General features: G+C 45.1%; 6 non-coding genes across 6 annotated transcripts; 4 read left to right on the top strand and 2 right to left on the bottom strand.

The window, feature by feature from the left end:
• Positions 1–1,184: 1,184 nt before the first annotated feature.
• Positions 1,185–1,257, top strand: trnar-acg (transfer RNA arginine (anticodon ACG)). Its single transcript has one exon. It is a non-coding gene; the product is annotated as a tRNA-Arg (tRNA).
• Positions 1,258–2,942: 1,685 nt separating this feature from the next.
• Positions 2,943–3,014, bottom strand: trnae-cuc (transfer RNA glutamic acid (anticodon CUC)). The gene has a single exon. It is a non-coding gene; the product is annotated as a tRNA-Glu (tRNA).
• A 170-nt stretch (positions 3,015–3,184) lies between these two features.
• trnar-acg (transfer RNA arginine (anticodon ACG)) lies at positions 3,185–3,257 on the top strand. The gene has a single exon. It is a non-coding gene; the product is annotated as a tRNA-Arg (tRNA).
• A 1,763-nt stretch (positions 3,258–5,020) lies between these two features.
• On the bottom strand, positions 5,021–5,092 carry trnae-cuc (transfer RNA glutamic acid (anticodon CUC)). The gene has a single exon. It is a non-coding gene; the product is annotated as a tRNA-Glu (tRNA).
• A 186-nt stretch (positions 5,093–5,278) lies between these two features.
• trnar-acg (transfer RNA arginine (anticodon ACG)) lies at positions 5,279–5,351 on the top strand. The gene has a single exon. It is a non-coding gene; the product is annotated as a tRNA-Arg (tRNA).
• A 3,143-nt stretch (positions 5,352–8,494) lies between these two features.
• On the top strand, positions 8,495–8,566 carry trnae-uuc (transfer RNA glutamic acid (anticodon UUC)). The gene has a single exon. It is a non-coding gene; the product is annotated as a tRNA-Glu (tRNA).
• Positions 8,567–10,114: the final 1,548 nt, after the last annotated feature.

The raw sequence follows: 10,114 nt of genomic DNA on the forward strand, positions 1-10,114 counted from the left end.
TGAATACACTATAATACATATGGAAATATATATACATATTAAATAAAGTTAAACTATTATTATTATTATTATAGAAAGGTTTATGTGTAGAGGAAGCAGTATAAAGTAAAATACCAAAATGTGTAGATTTTGATGTATATATTTATATATTTTTTTGTACTTATTTTATATAGCGTGTGCACTTAAAATTCTTAATTTTATATTGAATTTAGTACTTTTCCTACATTTTTTTAAATATGTATATAGTTAATAAATATATTTCTCTTTGACTGGTGTGTTGTATTTATTTGTTTTATTGAATGTAATGACATTCAGTTTACAGTTAAATTCAGTGTCACGTGTAGCTTTGCAGTAAGTAATATGATACAATAAAGTGTGAATGCCGTAATAAGGAGGTTATTTTGTCCCTACTGCCACAGGAAATGATTGCCTTAATAAATGCACTTTGACTAATGATAATGATAATGAGAATAAAATAAAAATCAATCTTAGAAACGAAAGAATTATTAAATCAAAAACATTACTGTCAAAATCAATCTTAGAAACGAAACAATAATTAAATTCAAATACATTACTTTTAAAATCAAACTTGGACACGAAACAATCGATTTACGATTTTTAACAAATACACGCATAACTTTATGTGACAGCGTGGATTCGAACCTACGATTTCCTGAATTTCTCGCGCTTCTCTTCCTCCCTCTCCCCTCTTCCCCCCCTTCTTATACAGACAATTGTTCCCCAGCTTTGGCGGAGCTGGTAGAGCGGAGGACTGTAGGTTGGAGTGTTGGCCATCCTTAGGTCGCTGGTTCAACTCCGGCTCGAAGGAGGTGTTTTTTTCATGTTCCCACCAATGTTTTGGCTTGGAGCTGGCTTTCTCACAGCTGTCAGCAGAGCTTGAATTCGCAGTCCACAATTGGAAGGCAAAAGAGCTTTCCCTGACCGGGAATCGAACCCGGGCCGCGGCGGTGAGAGAGCCGAATCCTAACCACTAGACCACCAGGGAGGGATGGTGGGCTGGAGGGCTCGTGTGCTGCTGGGCTGGTGGGCTGGAGGGCTGGAGGGCTGGAGGGCTGGTAGTCTGTTCTCCTGATAACAAGGTGAGAATGAGCAGACATCAATGCTTGCCACCGTCACATCGAAAACCAACAAGTCTGTAACAATCGGGGGTCTTTACTTTTGGTGGGCCAGTGGCGCAATGGATAACGCGTCTGACTACGGATCAGAAGATTCTAGGTTCGACTCCTGGCTGGCTCGCTCTGTGCTTGTTTTTCTCCGGCTTATTTTGTTGTTGTGTTTTTTTTCTCCAAAGTCCAAAAGAAAAGGCAACTCTCTAGGCATTCTTCTATTTTTTCCAAAAAAAGGCACATTCTGCACACCCATTCCGATGTCTAGGGGAGACACGGACATGCTTTGGTATTGCCATTCGTCTCACAAAATGCAGGCTGGTGGGCCAGTTGATTCTAGAATGAACAATTTCATCGCTACTCTGTAACCGCTTTACTACTTTGAAGGGTGCAATGCCATGTGGTTTTGATGTCACAGGCTTGCCATTTTGAAGCCTTATCACTAATTGCCACCTGGACATTGAGATAAAATTTGTAATCTGCATTAAACTGAACGAGCGAATAATCAGCATATTAAAAATTGGTCTCACTTTCATTATTAACCTCACAACATGTCAGTTTTGTACCTTGACAGACCGATGATAGGCAGTTTTTCCTCTAGATAACGGTTGCCATGTGTGTTTTCAGATGCATGATACAAGTATTTTCACCTGGACAAGACCTTAATTACCAGTTCGAGGTATAAATTCAGCAATCACAGGATTCTGGCCAAAAAACTGAACCATGTGTGAGTCAACAAACATGTCCCTTGAATGCATGCAACACTATATATTTCAGTAAACCGTCCCTTCGGATGATTCTTGTATTGCCAAATTATTATCACATTGTTACAGTCACACACCAAAAGCAACAGGCCACTACAAAACCCTGCGCCCACACTGGCCACATTTATGGAAAGTGGCCCACAAGCTTGTGGCCAGTTAAAGCTGGCCAGTTCCCATATGGTCTAGCAGTTAGGATTCCTGGTTTTCTCGTACGCAGCCAGGGGTTGACTCCAGTTTTTCCTCTAGATAAAGGTTGCCGTGTGTGTTTTCAAATGGATGACACGAGTATTTTCACTTGGACAAGAGCTTAATTACCAGTTTGAGGAATCAATTCTACAATCACAGGAATCTGCCCAAATACACTGAACCCCCGGGTTGAGTGAAAAAACAGATTCCCTGAATGCATACAACACTATATAATTCAGAAAACTGTCCTTTTGGATAATTCTTGTTTTGCCAAATTATTATCACATTGTTACAGTCACAGAACTAAAGCAACAGGCCACTACAAGGTCCTGCACCCACGCTGACCACATGTATGGAAAGTGCGCCAGAAGCCCATGGCCAGTTTAAAGTGTCCAAATCCCATATGGTCTAGCGGTTAGGATTCCTAGTTTTCACCCAGGCGGCCCGGGTTCAACTCCCGGTATGGGAATGCATGCTCCTTTTTGCTTCCCTCCTCAAAAATCCAGCAAATCTTCCTGCACCAGAAGTGACTTTTTGGCCAGCAGTAGAGCTACAGAACCCTGATATGTTGAGGTTCTGATCCAGCAAATCTTCCTGCACCAGAAGTGACTTTTTGGCCAGCAGTAGAGCTACAGAACCCTGATATGTCGAGGTTCTGACTAGCCCTTAGCCCCTTCGATAGCTCAGCTGGTAGAGCGGAGGACTGTAGGTTGGAGTGTTGGCCATCCTTAGGTCGCTGGTTCAACTCCGGCTCGAAGGAGGTGTTTTTTTCATGTTCCCACCAATGTTTTGGCTTGGAGCTGGCTTTCTCACAGCTGTCAGCAGAGCTTGAATTCGCAGTCCACAATTGGAAGGCAAAAGAGCTTTCCCTGACCGGGAATCGAACCCGGGCCGCGGCGGTGAGAGCGCCGAATCCTAACCACTAGACCACCAGGGAGGGATGGTGGGCTGGAGGGCTCGTGGGCTGCTGGGCTGGTGGGCTGGAGGGCTGGAGGGCTGGTAGTCTGTTCTCCTGATAACAAGGTGAGAATGAGCAGACATCAATGCTTGCCACCGTCACATCGAAAACCAACAAGTCTGTAACAATCGGGGGTCTTTACTTTTGGTGGGCCAGTGGCGCAATGGATAACGCGTCTGACTACGGATCAGAAGATTCTAGGTTCGACTCCTGGCTGGCTCGCTCTGTGCTTGTTTTTCTCCGGCTTATTTTGTTGTTGTGTTTTTTTTCTCCAAAGTCCAAAACAAAAGGCAACTCTCTAGGCATTCTTCTATTTTTTCCAAAAAAAGGCACATTCTGCACACCCATTCCGATGTCTAGGGGAGACACGGACATGCTTTGGTATTGCCATTCGTCTCACAAAATGCAGGCTGGTGGGCCAGTTGATTCTAGAATGAACAATTTCATCGCTAATCTGTAACCGCTTTACTACTTTGAAGGGTGCAATGCCATGTGATTTTGATGTCACAGGCTTGCCATTTTGAAGCCTTATCACTAATTGCCACCTGGACATTGAGAATAATTTGTAATCTGCATTAAACTGAACGAGCGAATAATCAGCATATTAAAAATTGGTCTCACTTTCATTATTAACCTCACAACATGTCAGTTTTGTACCTTGACAGACCGACGATAGGCAGTTTTTCCTCTAGATAACGGTTGCCATGTGTGTTTTCAGATGCATGACACAAGTATTTTCACCTGGACAAGACCTTAATTACCAGTTCGAGGTATAAATTCAGCAATCACAGGATTCTGGCCAAAAAACTGAACCTTGTGTGAGTCAACAAACATGTCCCTTGAATGCATGCAACACTATATATTTCAGTAAACCGTCCCTTCGGATGATTCTTGTATTGCCAAATTATTATCACATTGTTACAGTCACACACCAAAAGCAACAGGCCACTACAAAACCCTGCGCCCACACTGGCCACATTTATGGAAAGTGGCCCACAAGCTTGTGGCCAGTTAAAGCTGGCCAGTTCCCATATGGTCTAGCAGTTAGGATTCCTGGTTTTCTCGTACGCAGCCAGGGGTTGACTCCAGTTTTTCCTCTAGATAAAGGTTGCCGTGTGTGTTTTCAAATGGATGACACGAGTATTTTCACTTGGACAAGAGCTTAATTACCAGTTTGAGGAATCAATTCTGCAATCACAGGAATCTGCCCAAATACACTGAACCCCCGGGTTGAGTGAAAAAACAGATTCCCTGAATGCATACAACACTATATAATTCAGAAAACCGTCCTTTTGCATAATTCTTGTTTTGCCAAATTATTATCACATTGTTACAGTCACAGAACTAAAGCAACAGGCCACTACAAGGTCCTGCGCCCACGCTGACCACATGTATGGAAAGTGCGCCAGAAGCCCATGGCCAGTTTAAAGTGTCCAAATCCCATATGGTCTAGCGGTTAGGATTCCTGGTTTTCACCCAGGCGGCCCGGGTTCAACTCCCGGTATGGGAATGCATGCTCCTTTTTGCTTCCCTCCTCAAAAATCCAGCAAATCTTCCTGCACCAGAAGTGACTTTTTGGCCAGCAGTAGAGCTACAGAACCCTGATATGTCGAGGTTCTGATCCAGCAAATCTTCCTGCACCAGAAGTGACTTTTTGGCCAGCAGTAGAGCTACAGAACCCTGATATGTCGAGGTTCTGATCCAGCAAATCTTCCTGCACCAGAAGTGACTTTTTGGCCAGCAGTAGAGCTACAGAACCCTGATATGTCGAGGTTCTGACTAGCCCTTAGCCCCTTCGATAGCTCAGCTGGTAGAGCGGAGGACTGTAGGTTGGAGTGTTGGCCATCCTTAGGTCGCTGGTTCAACTCCGGCTCGAAGGAGGTGTTTTTTTCATGTTCCCACCAATGTTTTGGCTTGGAGCTGGCTTTCTCACAGCTGTCAGCAGAGCTTGAATTCGCAGTCCACAATTGGAAGGCAAAAGAGCTTTCCCTGACCGGGAATCGAACCCGGGCCGCGGCGGTGAGAGCGCCGAATCCTAACCACTAGACCACCAGGGATGGATGGTGGGCTGGAGGGCTCGTGGGCTGGTGGGCAGGAGGGCTGGTGGGCTGGTGGGCTGGTGGGCTGGAGGGCTGGTAGTCTGTTCTCCTGATAACAAGGTGAGAATGAGCAGACATCAATGCTTGCCACCGTCACATCGAAAACCAACAAGTCTGTAACAATCGGGGGTCTTTACTAATGGTGGGCCAGTGGCGCAATGGATAACGCGTCTGACTACGGATCAGAAGATTCTAGGTTCGACTCCTGGCTGGCTCGCTCTGTGCTTGTTTTTCTCCGGCTTATTTTGTTGTTGTGTTTTTTTTCTCCAAAGTCCAAAAGAAAAGGCAACTCTCTAGGCATTCTTCTATTTTTTCCAAAAAAAGGCACATTCTGCACACCCATTCCGATGTCTAGGGGAGACACGGACATGCTTTGGTATTGCCATTCGTCTCACAAAATGCAGGCTGGTGGGCCAGTTGATTCTAGAATGAACAATTTCATCGCTACTCTGTAACCGCTTTACTACTTTGAAGGGTGCAATGCCATGTGGTTTTGATGTCACAGGCTTGCCATTTTGAAGCCTTATCACTAATTGCCACCTGGACATTGAGAATAATTTGTAATCTGCATTAAACTGAACGAGCGAATAATCAGCATATTAAAAATTGGTCTCACTTTCATTATTAACCTCACAACATGTCAGTTTTGTACCTTGACAGACCGACGATAGGCAGTTTTTCCTCTAGATAACGGTTGCCATGTGTGTTTTCAGATGCATGACACAAGTATTTTCACCTGGACAAGACCTTAATTACCAGTTCGAGGTATAAATTCAGCAATCACAGGATTCTGGCCAAAAAACTGAACCTTGTGTGAGTCAACAAACATGTCCCTTGAATGCATGCAACACTATATATTTCAGTAAACCGTCCCTTCGGATGATTCTTGTATTGCCAAATAATTATCACATTGTTACAGTCACACACCAAAAGCAACAGGCCACTACAAAACCCTGCGCCCACACTGGCCACATTTATTTAAAGTGGCCCACAAGCTTGTGGCCAGTTAAAGCTGGCCAGTTCCCATATGGTCTAGCAGTTAGGATTCCTGGTTTTCTTGTACGCAGCCAGGGGTTGACTCCAGTTTTTCCTCTAGATAAAGGTTGCCGTGTGTGTTTTCAAATGGATGACACGAGTATTTTCACTTGGACAAGAGCTTAATTACCAGTTTGAGGAATCAATTCTGCAATCACAGGAATCTGCCCAAATACACTGAACCCCCGGGTTGAGTGAAAAAACAGATTCCCTGAATGCATACAACACTATATAATTCAGAAAACCGTCCTTTTGCATAATTCTTGTTTTGCCAAATTATTATCACATTGTTACAGTCACAGAACTAAAGCAACAGGCCACTACAAGGTCCTTCGCCCACGCTGACCACATGTATGGAAAGTGCGCCAGAAGCCCATGGCCAGTTTAAAGTGTCCAAATCCCATATGGTCTAGCGGTTAGGATTCCTGGTTTTCTCCCAGGCGGCCCGGGTTCAACTCCCGGTATGGGAATGCATGCTCCTTTTTGCTTCCCTCCTCAAAAATCCAGCAAATCTTCCTGCACCAGAAGTGACTTTTTGGCCAGCAGTAGAGCTACAGAACCCTGATATGTCGAGGTTCTGACTAGCCCTTAGCCCCTTCGATAGCTCAGCTGGTAGAGCGGAGGACTGTAGGTTGGAGTGTTGGCCATCCTTAGGTCGCTGGTTCAACTCCGGCTCGAAGGAGGTGTTTTTTCATGTTCCCACCAATGTTTTGGCTTGGAGCTGGCTTTCTCACAGCTGTCAGCAGAGCTTGAATTCGCAGTCCACAATTGGAAGGCAAAAGAGCTTTCCCTGACCGGGAATCGAACCCGGGCCGCGGCGGTGAGAGCGCCGAATCCTGACCACCAGGGAGGGATGGTGGGCTGGAGGGCTCGTGGGCTGCTGGGCTGGTGGGCTGGAGGGCTGGAGGGCTGGAGGGCTGGTAGTCTGTTCTCCTGATAACAAGGTGAGAATGAGCAGACATCAATGCTTGCCACCGTCACATCGAAAACCAACAAGTCTGTAACAATCGGGGGTCTTTACTTTTGGTGGGCCAGTTGCGCAATGGATAACGCGTCTGACTACGGATCAGAAGATTCTAGGTTCGACTCCTGGCTGGCTCGCTCTGTGCTTGTTTTTCTCCGGCTTATTTTGTTGTTGTGTTTTTTTTCTCCAAAGTCCAAAAGAAAAGGCAACTCTCTAGGCATTCTTCTATTTTTTCCAAAAAAAGGCACATTCTGCACACCCATTCCGATGTCTAGGGGAGACACTGACATGCTTTGGTATTGCCATTCGTCTCACAAAATGCAGGCTGGTGGGCCAGTTGATTCTAGAATGAACAATTTCATCGCTACTCTGTAACCGCTTTACTACTTTGAAGGGTGCAATGCCATGTGGTTTTGATGTCACAGGCTTGCCATTTTGAAGCCTTATCACTAATTGCCACCTGGACATTGAGAATAATTTGTAATCTGCATTAAACTGAACGAGCGAATAATCAGCAATTTTGCGGATTAAAAATTGGTCTCACTTTCATTATTAACCTCACAACATGTCAGTTTTGTACCTTGACAGACCGACGATAGGCAGTTTTTCCTCTAGATAACGGTTGCCATGTGTGTTTTCAGATGCATGACACAAGTATTTTCACCTGGACAAGACCTTAATTACCAGTTCGAGGTATAAATTCAGCAATCACAGGATTCTGGCCAAAAAACTGAACCATGTGTGAGTCAACAAACATGTCCCTTGAATGCATGCAACACTATATATTTCAGTAAACCGTCCCTTCGGATGATTCTTGTATTGCCAAATTATTATCACATTGTTACAGTCACACACCAAAAGCAACAGGCCACTACAAAACCCTGCGCCCACACTGGCCACATTTATGGAAAGTGGCCCACAAGCTTGTGGCCAGTTAAAGCTGGCCAGTTCCCATATGGTCTAGCAGTTAGGATTCCTGGTTTTCTTGTACGCAGCCAGGGGTTGACTCCAGTTTTTCCTCTAGATAAAGGTTGCCGTGTGTGTTTTCAAATGGATGACACGAGTATTTTCACTTGGACAAGAGCTTAATTACCAGTTTGAGGAATCAATTCTGCAATCACAGGAATCTGCCCAAATACACTGAACCCCCGGGTTGAGTGAAAAAACAGATTCCCTGAATGCATACAACACTATATAATTCAGAAAACCGTCCTTTTGCATAAGTCTTGTTTTGCCAAATTATTATCACATTGTTACAGTCACAGAACTAAAGCAACAGGCCACTACAAGGTCCTGCGCCCACGCTGACCACATGTATGGAAAGTGCGCCAGAAGCCCATGGCCAGTTTAAAGTGTCCAAATCCCATATGGTCTAGTGGTTAGGATTCCTGGTTTTCACCCAGGCGGCCCGGGTTCAACTCCCGGTATGGGAATGCATGCTCCTTTTTGCTTCCCTCCTCAAAAATCCAGCAAATCTTCCTGCACCAGAAGTGACTTTTTGGCCAGCAGTAGAGCTACAGAACCCTGATATGTCGAGGTTCTGACTAGCCCTTAGCCCCTTCGATAGCTCAGCTGGTAGAGCGGAGGACTGTAGGTTGGAGTGTTGGCCATCCTTAGGTCGCTGGTTCAACTCCGGCTCGAAGGAGGTGTTTTTTTCATGTTCCCACCAATGTTTTGGCTTGGAGCTGGCTTTCTCACAGCTGTCAGCAGAGCTTGAATTCGCAGTCCACAATTGGAAGGCAAAAGAGCTTTCCCTGACCGGGAATCGAACCCCGGCCGCGGCGGTGAGAGCGCCGAATCCTAACCACTAGACCACCAGGGAGGGATGGTGGGCTGGAGGGCTCGTGGGCTGCTGGGCTGGTGGGCTGGAGGGCTGGAGGGCTGGTAGTCTGTTCTCCTGATAACAAGGTGAGAATGAGCAGACATCAATGCTTGCCACCGTCACATCGAAAACCAACAAGTCTGTAACAATCGGGGGTCTTTACTTTTGGTGGGCCAGTGGCGCAATGGATAACGCGTCTGACTACGGATGAGAAGATTCTAGGTTCGACTCCTGGCTGGCTCGCTCTGTGCTTGTTTTTCTCCGGCTTATTTTGTTGTTGTGTTTTTTTTCTCCAAAGTCCAAAACAAAAGGCAACTCTCTAGGCATTCTTCTATTTTTTCCAAAAAAAGGCACATTCTGCACACCCATTCCGATGTCTAGGGGAGACACGGACATGCTTTGGTATTGCCATTCGTCTCACAAAATGCAGGCTGGTGGGCCAGTTGATTCTAGAATGAACAATTTCATCGCTACTCTGTAACCGCTTTACTACTTTGAAGGGTGCAATGCCATGTGGTTTTGATGTCACAGGCTTGCCATTTTGAAGCCTTATCACTAATTGCCACCTGGACATTGAGAATAATTTGTAATCTGCATTAAACTGAACGAGCGAATAATCAGCATATTAAAAATTGGTCTCACTTTCATTATTAACCTCACAACATGTCAGTTTTGTACCTTGACAGACCGACGATAGGCAGTTTTTCCTCTAGATAACGGTTGCCATGTGTGTTTTCAGATGCATGACACAAGTATTTTCACCTGGACAAGACCTTAATTACCAGTTCGAGGTATAAATTCAGCAATCACAGGATTCTGGCCAAAAAACTGAACCTTGTGTGAGTCAACAAACATGTCCCTTGAATGCATGCAACACTATATATTTCAGTAAACCGTCCCTTCGGATGATTCTTGTATTGCCAAATAATTATCACATTGTTACAGTCACACACCAAAAGCAACAGGCCACTACAAAACCCTGCGCCCACACTGGCCACATTTATTTAAAGTGGCCCACAAGCTTGTGGCCAGTTAAAGCTGGCCAGTTCCCATATGGTCTAGCAGTTAGGATTCCTGGTTTTCTTGTACGCAGCCAGGGGTTGACTCCAGTTTTTCCTCTAGATAAAGGTTGTTTTCAAATGGATGACACGAGTATTTT

The sequence above is a fragment of the Carassius gibelio genome, chromosome A11 (assembly GCF_023724105.1).
Source record: "Carassius gibelio isolate Cgi1373 ecotype wild population from Czech Republic chromosome A11, carGib1.2-hapl.c, whole genome shotgun sequence".
Taxonomy (NCBI): domain Eukaryota; kingdom Metazoa; phylum Chordata; class Actinopteri; order Cypriniformes; family Cyprinidae; genus Carassius; species Carassius gibelio.